This window comes from Triturus cristatus, chromosome 11 (genome assembly GCF_964204655.1).
Source record: "Triturus cristatus chromosome 11, aTriCri1.1, whole genome shotgun sequence".
Taxonomy (NCBI): Eukaryota; Metazoa; Chordata; class Amphibia; order Caudata; family Salamandridae; genus Triturus; species Triturus cristatus.
The window spans coordinates 477,729,561-477,743,181 of record NC_140594.1 but is presented as its reverse complement, the minus strand read 5'-3'; the positions used below and the strand labels follow the sequence as shown (position 1 = coordinate 477,743,181).

Here is a 13,621-nt window from a genome sequence, read left to right as displayed (position 1 = left end):
AATGCTGAGGGTCTGCCAGGCTAGCCTCTACCTGCTCCTTATCTCTATCAGCACATGTGATTATTTTCGAGGGGTATTCAAGGCATTAGTAGTATTGGGAACTTACTCATGAGACTCTAAGATTTGCTTTTGTCCACCCTGCCTCTAATATTTTATGTACCCGTTGTTTGATGTTTTCCAGATGAGTCAAAAAGGGTTGCACCATGGTTGACAAAAGGCATTTCAGTTTATCATTGAGTTTGTCCAAATTTGAGATATGAAGAGCCAGTGTTTGAATTTGGGGATCAACCAAGGCTCCAGATGTAGGGACTTTGCTTGATCTTTTAGCTTTAGAGGGTTGTGGCTCTCTAGTCCCATCTCTTTTCCTTTTTCCTGGGGGCTCCTTAAGGGGTATTACTGGGTTGTCACTTAGATCGTGATGAGAAGAATTTAAACCAGAAGGAGGACCCCCAGGTAAGTAATTTGGGTCCGATCTCTGGGGGCTACAACTAGCGATTACTCCACTCACCCCTCCCAATAGGAGTCTGTGTTCAGTAAGTTCCATTTTTTTTGTTATAAGCCTTTACAAGAAAAGAATCTAACGTGAAAAAAGTTACCCCACCTGTTTCAGGCTGTTTAATCTTCTTTTTGCCCATGCCGAACTTAAGTCACCTCCTACGATACTAGCCAAGTTTGGGGGTCCAGCCCAGCCTACTCCAAGTTCTGACGGGCGTGGATGGGCCCGCCTTTGGCCGTGTGAACCCATGCGCATGTCCCCCGTGCCCCAGGACAGTGTCACATTTGAATGCACATCAGGGCAATACAGAGGATGGTGGGTAATGTTGTTTTTTCCCCAGAAGTGCAACAGTCCAGGATGGCATGACTGTCCCCTCACTCGAGCTGGGCAATGTAGCTACAAACGCCGTGGGTCGGCATCGTGCTTAAGTGCACTTCAATATTACGACATAATTGAAAATGTCCCGAAGCACACCTTTTTTGTTTGTTTCTTTAATCTTTTTTCAATGCTTTCAGCGAGTCCACTTTTTCCAAATTTGCGTGCAGCACCCGTGAACGGTGCGCCGTTCCTGTCACACCGGGGCAATTATACTGAGAAGTGGTGACCCGCTGCGTTAGCAGGTCACGCACGGGTTGCACAGCGTATACACATAGGTATTATCAAATTAATACTCATCCACCATAGTAATCCAAATGTTGTCTTATTTATTTAAAAAAGTTTTGACATTCTTTATCCATTTTGTTACAACTTCACGTCAAGAGATGCGTAATCCGTAACTTCTTAGTTTTTAAATTCAGTGTATTGCCCATCCAGGCCTATACATGAATGTTATTCGAATTTCCAAGCATCCACCAGATTCGGTACATTTCCTTTACTCAATGCATTTCGGTTTGTGAAAAACCTTCGTCAGGAGTATCTATAAATTGTAAAAATGTATTTATTAACATCGCAAGACATTTGAACCCCAAAATAAACTTAATGTCTCCATATCAAAGCAAATTACTGAACATTCCAATGCATCACCCCCGACCCAACTCCAAAACTTTAATTTCAAAAATACCGTGTGTGACATGCGAACCTCCATTAATACGATCCTCCCCTTCCATCAAAATCTTGAAAAGAACCTGTGCTTTTAACCCACACGCTTATTTTGAAACCGCCCTTCAAAAGCAATCCCTCCTGAACTTAAGCCCCTCCGTGTCTAATTAACCAAACACCCGTTACACTCCAATCCTCCCTCTAGCTCAGTTTAAACACCTTTACCATCCCCCTTTAGCATACCTGATGTAAAATTTTGCAACGCTTAAACCTCCTCCTTAGAACTCATTGTTTGTTAAGCGCCACCATGCTGTTTCTCCCAAATTTAAACTGATGTTACCCGCCCCACCTCTTAGGTCACAGGTGTAAACAGTCACGTGTTCTTCCACAGCCCACCAATCACAATATCCCAAGTGTCGATCAATATTAACAAAACTCGCAATGTGTTTCAAATCCCTGTGAACCCCCGTATCTAATGCAATTGATTTTGTGCTATTAATTATAAAGATCACATCTAATGCTTCAAACTTAAAACAATATGTGCTATTCGAAAATCCATGTCAATGACTTCACGATGATCCGAAAGTAGTGTGCTCTTTTGACGTGAAGCCTGAAACTTTCTTATAACTCAGTTGTAACTTCCTCTTGGTCGGGTGCTGACGGGTGGTGAAACGGTCAGTATTACGACATAATTGAAAATGTCCCGAAGCACACCTTTTTTGTTTGTTTCTTTAATCTTTTTTCAATGCTTTCAGCGAGTCCACTTTTTCCAAATTTGCGTGCAGCACCCGTGAACGGTGCGCCGTTCCTGTCACACCGGGGCAATTATACTGAGAAGTGGTGACCCGCTGCGTTAGCAGGTCACGCACGGGTTGCACAGCGTATCCACATAGGTATTATCAAATTAATACTCATCCACCATAGTAATCCAAATGTTGTCTTATTTATTTAAAAAAGTTTTGACATTCTTTATCCATTTTGTTACAACTTCACGTCAAGAGATGCGTAATCCGTAACTTCTTAGTTTTTAAATTCAGTGTATTGCCCATCCAGGCCTATACATGAATGTTATTCGAATTTCCAAGCATCCACCAGATTCGGTACATTTCCTTTACTCAATGCATTTCGGTTTGTGAAAAACCTTCGTCAGGAGTATCTATAAATTGTAAAAATGTATTTATTAACATCGCAAGACATTTGAACCCCAAAATAAACTTAATGTCTCCATATCAAAGCAAATTACTGAACATTCCAATGCATCACCCCCGACCCAACTCCAAAACTTTAATTTCAAAAATACCGTGTGTGACATGCGAACCTCCATTAATACGATCCTCCCCTTCCATCAAAATCTTGAAAAGAACCTGTGCTTTTAACCCACACGCTTATTTTGAAACCGCCCTTCAAAAGCAATCCCTCCTGAACTTAAGCCCCTCCGTGTCTAATTAACCAAACACCCGTTACACTCCAATCCTCCCTCTAGCTCAGTTTAAACACCTTTACCATCCCCCTTTAGCATACCTGATGTAAAATTTTGCAACGCTTAAACCTCCTCCTTAGAACTCATTGTTTGTTAAGCGCCACCATGCTGTTTCTCCCAAATTTAAACTGATGTTACCCGCCCCACCTCTTAGGTCACAGGTGTAAACAGTCACGTGTTCTTCCACAGCCCACCAATCACAATATCCCAAGTGTCGATCAATATTAACAAAACTCGCAATGTGTTTCAAATCCCTGTGAACCCCCGTATCTAATGCAATTGATTTTGTGCTATTAATTATAAAGATCACATCTAATGCTTCAAACTTAAAACAATATGTGCTATTCGAAAATCCATGTCAACGACTTCACGATGATCCGAAAGTAGTGTGCTCTTTTGACGTGAAGCCTGAAACTTTCTTATAACTCAGTTGTAACTTCCTCTTGGTCGGGTGCTGACGGGTGGTGAAACGGTCAGTATTACGACATAATTGAAAATGTCCCGAAGCACACCTTTTTTGTTTGTTTCTTTAATCTTTTTTCAATGCTTTCAGCGAGTCCACTTTTTCCAAATTTGCGTGCAGCACCCGTGAACGGTGCGCCGTTCCTGTCACACCGGGGCAATTATACTGAGAAGTGGTGACCCGCTGCGTTAGCAGGTCACGCACGGGTTGCACAGCGTATACACATAGGTATTATCAAATTAATACTCATCCACCATAGTAATCCAAATGTTGTCTTATTTATTTAAAAAAGTTTTGACATTCTTTATCCATTTTGTTACAACTTCACGTCAAGAGATGCGTAATCCGTAACTTCTTAGTTTTTAAATTCAGTGTATTGCCCATCCAGGTCTATACATGAATGTTATTCGAATTTCCAAGCATCCACCAGATTCGGTACATTTCCTTTACTCAATGCATTTCGGTTTGTGAAAAACCTTCGTCAGGAGTATCTATAAATTGTAAAAATGTATTTATTAACATCGCAAGACATTTGAACCCCAAAATAAACTTAATGTCTCCATATCAAAGCAAATTACTGAACATTCCAATGCATCACCCCCGACCCAACTCCAAAACTTTAATTTCAAAAATACCGTGTGTGACATGCGAACCTCCATTAATACGATCCTCCCCTTCCATCAAAATCTTGAAAAGAACCTGTGCTTTTAACCCACACGCTTATTTTGAAACCGCCCTTCAAAAGCAATCCCTCCTGAACTTAAGCCCCTCCGTGTCTAATTAACCAAACACCCGTTACACTCCAATCCTCCCTCTAGCTCAGTTTAAACACCTTTACCATCCCCCTTTAGCATACCTGATGTAAAATTTTGCAACGCTTAAACCTCCTCCTTAGAACTCATTGTTTGTTAAGCGCCACCATGCTGTTTCTCCCAAATTTAAACTGATGTTACCCGCCCCACCTCTTAGGTCACAGGTGTAAACAGTCACGTGTTCTTCCACAGCCCACCAATCACAATATCCCAAGTGTCGATCAATATTAACAAAACTCGCAATGTGTTTCAAATCCCTGTGAACCCCCGTATCTAATGCAATTGATTTTGTGCTATTAATTATAAAGATCACATCTAATGCTTCAAACTTAAAACAATATGTGCTATTCGAAAATCCATGTCAATGACTTCACGATGATCCGAAAGTAGTGTGCTCTTTTGACGTGAAGCCTGAAACTTTCTTATAACTCAGTTGTAACTTCCTCTTGGTCGGGTGCTGACGGGTGGTGAAACGGTCAGTATTACGACATAATTGAAAATGTCCCGAAGCACACCTTTTTTGTTTGTTTCTTTAATCTTTTTTCAATGCTTTCAGCGAGTCCACTTTTTCCAAATTTGCGTGCAGCACCCGTGAACGGTGCGCCGTTCCTGTCACACCGGGGCAATTATACTGAGAAGTGGTGACCCGCTGCGTTAGCAGGTCACGCACGGGTTGCACAGCGTATACACATAGGTATTATCAAATTAATACTCATCCACCATAGTAATCCAAATGTTGTCTTATTTATTTAAAAAAGTTTTGACATTCTTTATCCATTTTGTTACAACTTCACGTCAAGAGATGCGTAATCCGTAACTTCTTAGTTTTTAAATTCAGTGTATTGCCCATCCAGGCCTATACATGAATGTTATTCGAATTTCCAAGCATCCACCAGATTCGGTACATTTCCTTTACTCAATGCATTTCGGTTTGTGAAAAACCTTCGTCAGGAGTATCTATAAATTGTAAAAATGTATTTATTAACATCGCAAGACATTTGAACCCCAAAATAAACTTAATGTCTCCATATCAAAGCAAATTACTGAACATTCCAATGCATCACCCCCGACCCAACTCCAAAACTTTAATTTCAAAAATACCGTGTGTGACATGCGAACCTCCATTAATACGATCCTCCCCTTCCATCAAAATCTTGAAAAGAACCTGTGCTTTTAACCCACACGCTTATTTTGAAACCGCCCTTCAAAAGCAATCCCTCCTGAACTTAAGCCCCTCCGTGTCTAATTAACCAAACACCCGTTACACTCCAATCCTCCCTCTAGCTCAGTTTAAACACCTTTACCATCCCCCTTTAGCATACCTGATGTAAAATTTTGCAACGCTTAAACCTCCTCCTTAGAACTCATTGTTTGTTAAGCGCCACCATGCTGTTTCTCCCAAATTTAAACTGATGTTACCCGCCCCACCTCTTAGGTCACAGGTGTAAACAGTCACGTGTTCTTCCACAGCCCACCAATCACAATATCCCAAGTGTCGATCAATATTAACAAAACTCGCAATGTGTTTCAAATCCCTGTGAACCCCCGTATCTAATGCAATTGATTTTGTGCTATTAATTATAAAGATCACATCTAATGCTTCAAACTTAAAACAATATGTGCTATTCGAAAATCCATGTCAATGACTTCACGATGATCCGAAAGTAGTGTGCTCTTTTGACGTGAAGCCTGAAACTTTCTTATAACTCAGTTGTAACTTCCTCTTGGTCGGGTGCTGACGGGTGGTGAAACGGTCAGTATTACGACATAATTGAAAATGTCCCGAAGCACACCTTTTTTGTTTGTTTCTTTAATCTTTTTTCAATGCTTTCAGCGAGTCCACTTTTTCCAAATTTGCGTGCAGCACCCGTGAACGGTGCGCCGTTCCTGTCACACCGGGGCAATTATACTGAGAAGTGGTGACCCGCTGCGTTAGCAGGTCACGCACGGGTTGCACAGCGTATACACATAGGTATTATCAAATTAATACTCATCCACCATAGTAATCCAAATGTTGTCTTATTTATTTAAAAAAGTTTTGACATTCTTTATCCATTTTGTTACAACTTCACGTCAAGAGATGCGTAATCCGTAACTTCTTAGTTTTTAAATTCAGTGTATTGCCCATCCAGGCCTATACATGAATGTTATTCGAATTTCCAAGCATCCACCAGATTCGGTACATTTCCTTTACTCAATGCATTTCGGTTTGTGAAAAACCTTCGTCAGGAGTATCTATAAATTGTAAAAATGTATTTATTAACATCGCAAGACATTTGAACCCCAAAATAAACTTAATGTCTCCATATCAAAGCAAATTACTGAACATTCCAATGCATCACCCCCGACCCAACTCCAAAACTTTAATTTCAAAAATACCGTGTGTGACATGCGAACCTCCATTAATACGATCCTCCCCTTCCATCAAAATCTTGAAAAGAACCTGTGCTTTTAACCCACACGCTTATTTTGAAACCGCCCTTCAAAAGCAATCCCTCCTGAACTTAAGCCCCTCCGTGTCTAATTAACCAAACACCCGTTACACTCCAATCCTCCCTCTAGCTCAGTTTAAACACCTTTACCATCCCCCTTTAGCATACCTGATGTAAAATTTTGCAACGCTTAAACCTCCTCCTTAGAACTCATTGTTTGTTAAGCGCCACCATGCTGTTTCTCCCAAATTTAAACTGATGTTACCCGCCCCACCTCTTAGGTCACAGGTGTAATCATCGTGAAGTCATTGACATGGATTTTCGAATAGCACATATTGTTTTAAGTTTGAAGCATTAGATGTGATCTTTATAATTAATAGCACAAAATCAATTGCATTAGATACGGGGGTTCACAGGGATTTGAAACACATTGCGAGTTTTGTTAATATTGATCGACACTTGGGATATTGTGATTGGTGGGCTGTGGAAGAACACGTGACTGTTTACACCTGTGACCTAAGAGGTGGGGCGGGTAACATCAGTTTAAATTTGGGAGAAACAGCATGGTGGCGCTTAACAAACAATGAGTTCTAAGGAGGAGGTTTAAGCGTTGCAAAATTTTACATCAGGTATGCTAAAGGGGGATGGTAAAGGTGTTTAAACTGAGCTAGAGGGAGGATTGGAGTGTAACGGGTGTTTGGTTAATTAGACACGGAGGGGCTTAAGTTCAGGAGGGATTGCTTTTGAAGGGCGGTTTCAAAATAAGCGTGTGGGTTAAAAGCACAGGTTCTTTTCAAGATTTTGATGGAAGGGGAGGATCGTATTAATGGAGGTTCGCATGTCACACACGGTATTTTTGAAATTAAAGTTTTGGAGTTGGGTCGGGGGTGATGCATTGGAATGTTCAGTAATTTGCTTTGATATGGAGACATTAAGTTTATTTTGGGGTTCAAATGTCTTGCGATGTTAATAAATACATTTTTACAATTTATAGATACTCCTGACGAAGGTTTTTCACAAACCGAAATGCATTGAGTAAAGGAAATGTACCGAATCTGGTGGATGCTTGGAAATTCGAATAACATTCATGTATAGGCCTGGATGGGCAATACACTGAATTTAAAAACTAAGAAGTTACGGATTACGCATCTCTTGACGTGAAGTTGTAACAAAATGGATAAAGAATGTCAAAACTTTTTTAAATAAATAAGACAACATTTGGATTACTATGGTGGATGAGTATTAATTTGATAATACCTATGTGTATACGCTGTGCAACCCGTGCGTGACCTGCTAACGCAGCGGGTCACCACTTCTCAGTATAAGTGCACTTCAAGGCATCAAAGAGGATCACTGGGAATGTCATTTTCCCCCCAGCTGTGCAGCGGTCCAAGGTGGCATGGCTTTCCCCGACTCCAGCTGGGCAACGTGGCTACAAACGCCACGGGTCGGCATCGCGCTTAAATGCGCATCAGGGAGTCATAGGAGATAATGAGGAATGGGGTTTCCCCCTTGTTGAGCAGCGGTCCAGGATGGCACAGCTTTCCCCTCACTCCAGTTGGGCAACGTGGCTGGCCATGGCTGAGTATAAATAAATATTTTAATCTGCTTCTGAAGATAAGTTAGCTCAAATTAGGTCTTAAAATGGGACTTAAAGTAGGTTAAAGTAGCTACAGTGGGAAAGAGGTTGATGGAGTACAGGATTCCCTAAAGTGGTCCCCATTCAAACCAAGACCCTAAGAGTGATATTTTAGGTACTCCTCATCAATGGGGTGGATGGGGCATCATTTTGCATTTTGTTGGACTCAGGTTAGGGTCCAGTGTGTGATATAGTTACAGTGGCTGAATGCAGGCCCTTGCAGCCCTTCCCATTCAGGGGGCTCCCCCTCCCACCTAAAAGCTTTATTTAAAGTTTGTCAGAAGCAGGGCATGAGTCGTGGGTACACGCAGGTACACAGTATCCACCCACTCTTTTCACAGGTTGGACGCCGTCCCCCCTGCCAAGAAGTTGGGCCCTACAGAAATATGCTGAACTTGTCCTGGTGTAAGTCACTGGGACACGTTCAGCACCGCCTGCATGTTGTCTGCTTTCCATTTCCAGCAGCAACATGCAGGCAGCGAGGGGTGTTTTTAGGTCTCACCTGAGCCAGTGCGCATGCGCTGCTCTGCAAGGCATTTAGTAAGGGCTTATCAAAGCTGAACACACACTTGTGTGTGTGCTTAAACCACGATTGGCCTTTGCATGCATCTTTCTAAGAAAGACAGCACGCAATTGGCCCATGGCGGGTGCATGTCCCGCCTTCTTTCTGCCCTGGCCTAGGGTGCTTGGGAGCGAGCATCAGCGCCATCTGTTTCCAATTATCACGCCCAATCTCGCGTTCCTGTTAATTGGAAACAGATGGAGCTCGTGCTAGCACGCGCCCGCGCACAACTCCCGGGCTTTTTAAGATCCCTGTGTTTTAAAATAATCTATCTACCGGAGGACGACGGCGGGACAACAGGTACAAGGCAGGCACTGACCAGAAAGACTGGTAATCCCCTTACCGCTTCCCTCCAGGAAGCCTTGGCTAATAACCCAAAGCGTATGCATGAGAAGGGAATCTCCCTCTCACATATAGAAAAACGCCTTAGTGAGTGTATCACATAGTCTGTACCACAACACTAAGTCTGTTTTATTTCACCACACCTTTTTAAAAAAACGGTCCTGAGGAAAGCCAGAATACTCTAAGGCACTGGCTGAAACATGTCGACCATCTGAAGGACGCAGGGGGCAGTAACTCGCCACCCTCATGCGTCCTGTAGCCTTACTTTTAACCGCTGGGGACGGCCCAGTTATTAAAATCTAATTTACCCTCGGGTACTGGGACCACCTCCAAGCCGTTTTAAATCACAACTCACCCAACCTCACTGCACTCTCAGCAATATACCAGCTCCGCTGTAATCAGGCGTCGTAGCACACCCGGGACATACTAGGTGTCACTGGGTGGGCCCGATGATGAAGCATGCCACCAACTAGGTTGGTGGGTGAGGGCTTCATGAATACACCAACAAGGTGCCCGTGACAGAACTAATTTGAGTACTGTAACACTTTGGTCAACTTAAACTAGTCCTCTTTGTTTAATCACATATAGACCCTCGGGGACTCGGACTAGCTAACTAGTCCTCTCTCTCCCTCTTGTTACACGCACATTTAAGAGATTCCTACCACCATTGCTTAACTGTATTATTAAATTTCAAAAGCGGAAGATTTGCATGAGAGGGTTCATTCTTTTAAGGGGACGTAGCCACCAGAACTAAAATGCTGCCTAAATCAAAATATCTTTCAGGTCATGGAAGCTTAGACTGTTATTTATTTTATTTGTTTGCCGTCAACAGATCCACAAGTATTCTCCTGATCGCCTGCAAACAAACAGAGGCTTAATTACAAGGTCTTTGCGCCGCCACTGCATCACTTTTAACACGGGGGAAACAGTGGTGCACCTGTGGCGCAAGGGGCTTGTAAATAAGCCCCACAGGGTTTAGTTCCTGCCTAGAAAACATAGGATAAATGTCCTTATTCTGAAGCAGCGAGCTCGTGTTTGTGAACGTGGTGGATACCCTCTGCTTGACAAAACTGGCTTTTTCAAATGTCACTTTGGCATCGCACTCCTATTTCTGCGGCCCTTAAAAGGCCAAAGAACAGGAGGGAAGTCGGCTTCCTTTTATAGCGGTGCTGCTCTGCCCGGACTTTTTAATGAGCCGTAGTCTTTTGGCTGTCCTCCTTGTGCTTGTGCGGTAAGCCAACTACCCCCCTTCCTAGCTAGCCCGTGGTCAATTTGGCAGCGATCGCCTGACCATTGCTGGGGATGCAGTCTGCCTAAGGGGGGTAGTACAGCTCCTAAGAACAGCGTAGCCCTCCAGGGTGCAAAGAGGCGGCAGCTGGGGGGAGTTGGTGCCCCGCGTAGGACATGTAGGGGGCTGGGCTTGTAGCCTCGGGCAGGAACAGAGGCGGGCCCGTGCTTCGGTCAAGGCGTGTAGCACAGGGTAGAGCGCATGCTCTGCAGGTAGGAGGGCCCCGGGTTTGACCCCCAGATCCTGGTTGTTCCCATCTCCTTACCTGTCCACGGCTTGTGCAGACGGTCCAAGGAGCGTTAGGCCCGGGGTGCATTAGCCAAGGATCCCTCTCCCCTTCCTTTGTCGATAGCACCAGCTAGGCAGAGAGAGCCTCTGAGCCAGAGGTCAGACTCCTGCCAGAGTAAGAGGGCAGATGCCTGCCCGCACCTGGAGACGGGGTAGACCCGACCAGCTTAATCGCACAGGCGCCTTGCCCACCCATATTTTCTCTGTAACCCACGCAGTGGAGCATCCCCTGAAAAGGGGAGCGAGCTCCCAGAGACTCGGGTCCGTAGGGGGTGGCAGGACACGTGTGGCCATGTACCTGGTAATCGTTGATGCTTACCTCCTCCGGGCATTGAAAGTGGCTCGCGGCTGGCACTCCTCTGAGTGCAATGGCGGAGGTGAGGTAATGACGTCTCATAACCTAATTCAGACTACTGTCATCCCGCTTTGACACACCGCTGGTGGTGCTTTCACGCCGTCATCGCGGGTTGGGCGGCATGTATTGTTGTTGCTGTGAACGTGCCCGGATGCACCCCCTCAAGCCCGTTGTGTACAGTGTCCCCTCTCCGGTGACATCCGGGCACAGCTAGGTCTGCCCACTCTAGGCTTTCATCCGCCTTTGGGCTTTTGGATGGACACTGGGTGGGTGGGGCTTTTCGGTGGGAGGGGGCAGTATCCCGGTCTAGGGGGGCGCGCAGTGAACGGGCGACACAGGAGGCAGGAGTCGTAGTAGCACATAAAGCTGCATTATGCCCTTCGTACACCGTATATTCAATTTTACATTTTACGAGCGCGTGTTCTTGTGCGGCATATGCTGCAACACGCACCAGTAGCTGAGTCTGAACGGTGTAATTCGGAGTCCCTCGTATACTCAGTGCACCTTGCCTCCTAGAACAAAGTGTGCACCGCTGTGTAATCATGACACAGGGTTGGTCCCCCATTTTCCGTGCAAATAGTGGTACGTTACATAATGCAGTACCGATTACTTAACTACACAACCACGTGTTCCACTGTGTTGTCTTGAAGGCACCCATTGATGATTTTACATACTTGAAAAGCACTGTTTTCTTTTGCCAAGACACGTTTTATAGAAACAACGTCATTAGATGTGACTAAATCATGAAACAGATAATAGGTGCGTCTTGCCTTTTACCAGAAGCACGTTTTAAAATCGAACCCCGATGGAAGAGTATTGGGAGCTAATAGGTGCTACACTGGCAAATAAGACGCTTTTACCCGGGGGGTTTGTTCACACTTGTGCCTCTTCTAATGCGTCGCTGCGACTGCGTTGGTAAAGTCCTCACGAGGATGGGGGCCGCTTCATATTCTTAGCTGCTGAAAGCTCAGCTGTCGATAACCCCAACCCTTCCAGTCTGAAACTAATGAACATAAACGGAAATTGTTCGGCATGCACTCTGCTATTATTTTTTAATTTTGCTCTTTGAACACAAAATTGCTCGGGCCGAGCGGCAGAGGCAAGCAAATTAGAGAGAATTAAAGATGCGTCATGTGGGCTTTGTGGAGACACTTTACCCGGACACGCTCGCACGTGTCCTTGTTGCTGCTGCTCATGAAAACATCCATATGGGGTGGTTATACGCCGAAAAAGCAAATCCCAGTAAAGTAGCTTGGGGGAACTACCTCCCAAGCCGCTGAAGACCAGGACATTTTTGGCCAGCTAAGGACTGGATATCAACAGCGTTCGAGGGCTACTTTACAAGTTGTCTAAGGAAGAGTCGTGGTTGTCAGAAGCATAGATAAATGTCTCTCTGAAGCATGTTTTGTCTGTGAGCTCCCAAGGCAGGCTGAGTGTCTCTAAGGGACTTCGGGAGTGAGTGTGAGGGGCAACTTGCTGTGATTGAAATCAGGCTGAAGCAGTGCTTAGTAGTAACAAGCATTGGCATAGCCAATAGGTCTCGCTTTTGGGACCTTACAAGTGTTTAGCCATGTAACAGTTGATGTTGTTGCACCAAGGATATTGTGCTGTATAACTAAATACTTATAAGGTCCCAAAGGCGAGACCTATTGGCTATGCCAGTGCTTGTTTTTTTTACCTCCAGCCAGGCCGAAGTTAAGGGGCCATCAGGTCTCCTTTTGTTTGAATATCTTGACTGGAGGTGGCCTGAAACCTTAAACAAATGTAAATGCCACGGAGGGGAAACCAAAGCACTCTGTGGCATATTATCAAGGGCAGTATCGCCGCTTTAGCTGCACTTTTTGCTGCTTAAGCGGCGATATTTTTATCGCCCTATTAGCAAGCTGTCGCTAACTGCTTTTAGCGACAGTTTACTGGCAATAACGCCGCTTTGCATGTCGGCGATATTTATCGCTAATGACATGCAAAGTAGGCGTTCCGCGCTGAAAGTACTAGGAAACAGTCGCAGAGACAAGTTCTCCCTATTATCAATGCCCGCGTTGCGATATAAAAAGTCGCGCTAACCGCGATTATCGCCATAAGCAAACGACTGCAAAAATTCAGACTTACCTATACATATAATGGGAGGTGGATTCTATGGCTGAATCCACATCTCTCTATCAACAAGGTTTTCCCGATCGCTGCAGGAAAATCGCTGGATTTTCAGCGATATTCCTGCAATTTTGCCGCTATTGCTGAAATATTTATTGCCTTGGAAAAATGCGTTGTTAATAACGCGCTATCCGGGCAATATATTCCAGCGATAGATGGCGATAAATGTATTAGCGCTAAGCGCGCTTTACGATGTTTATCGCCGTTTGTAGTTGATATGCCCCACAGTTTGCTATCCCTTCACAGGTACTTAAGAGATGCATGCTTTTGCCTTT

At 44.3% G+C, this 13,621-nt stretch overlaps 1 pseudogene; it reads left to right on the top strand.

Annotated features, from left to right (window-relative positions):
* The first annotated feature begins 10,913 nt into the window (after nucleotides 1-10,913).
* On the top strand, nucleotides 10,914-11,258 carry LOC146784447 (Nuclear RNase P; annotated as a pseudogene).
* The last annotated feature ends 2,363 nt before the right edge of the window (nucleotides 11,259-13,621 follow it).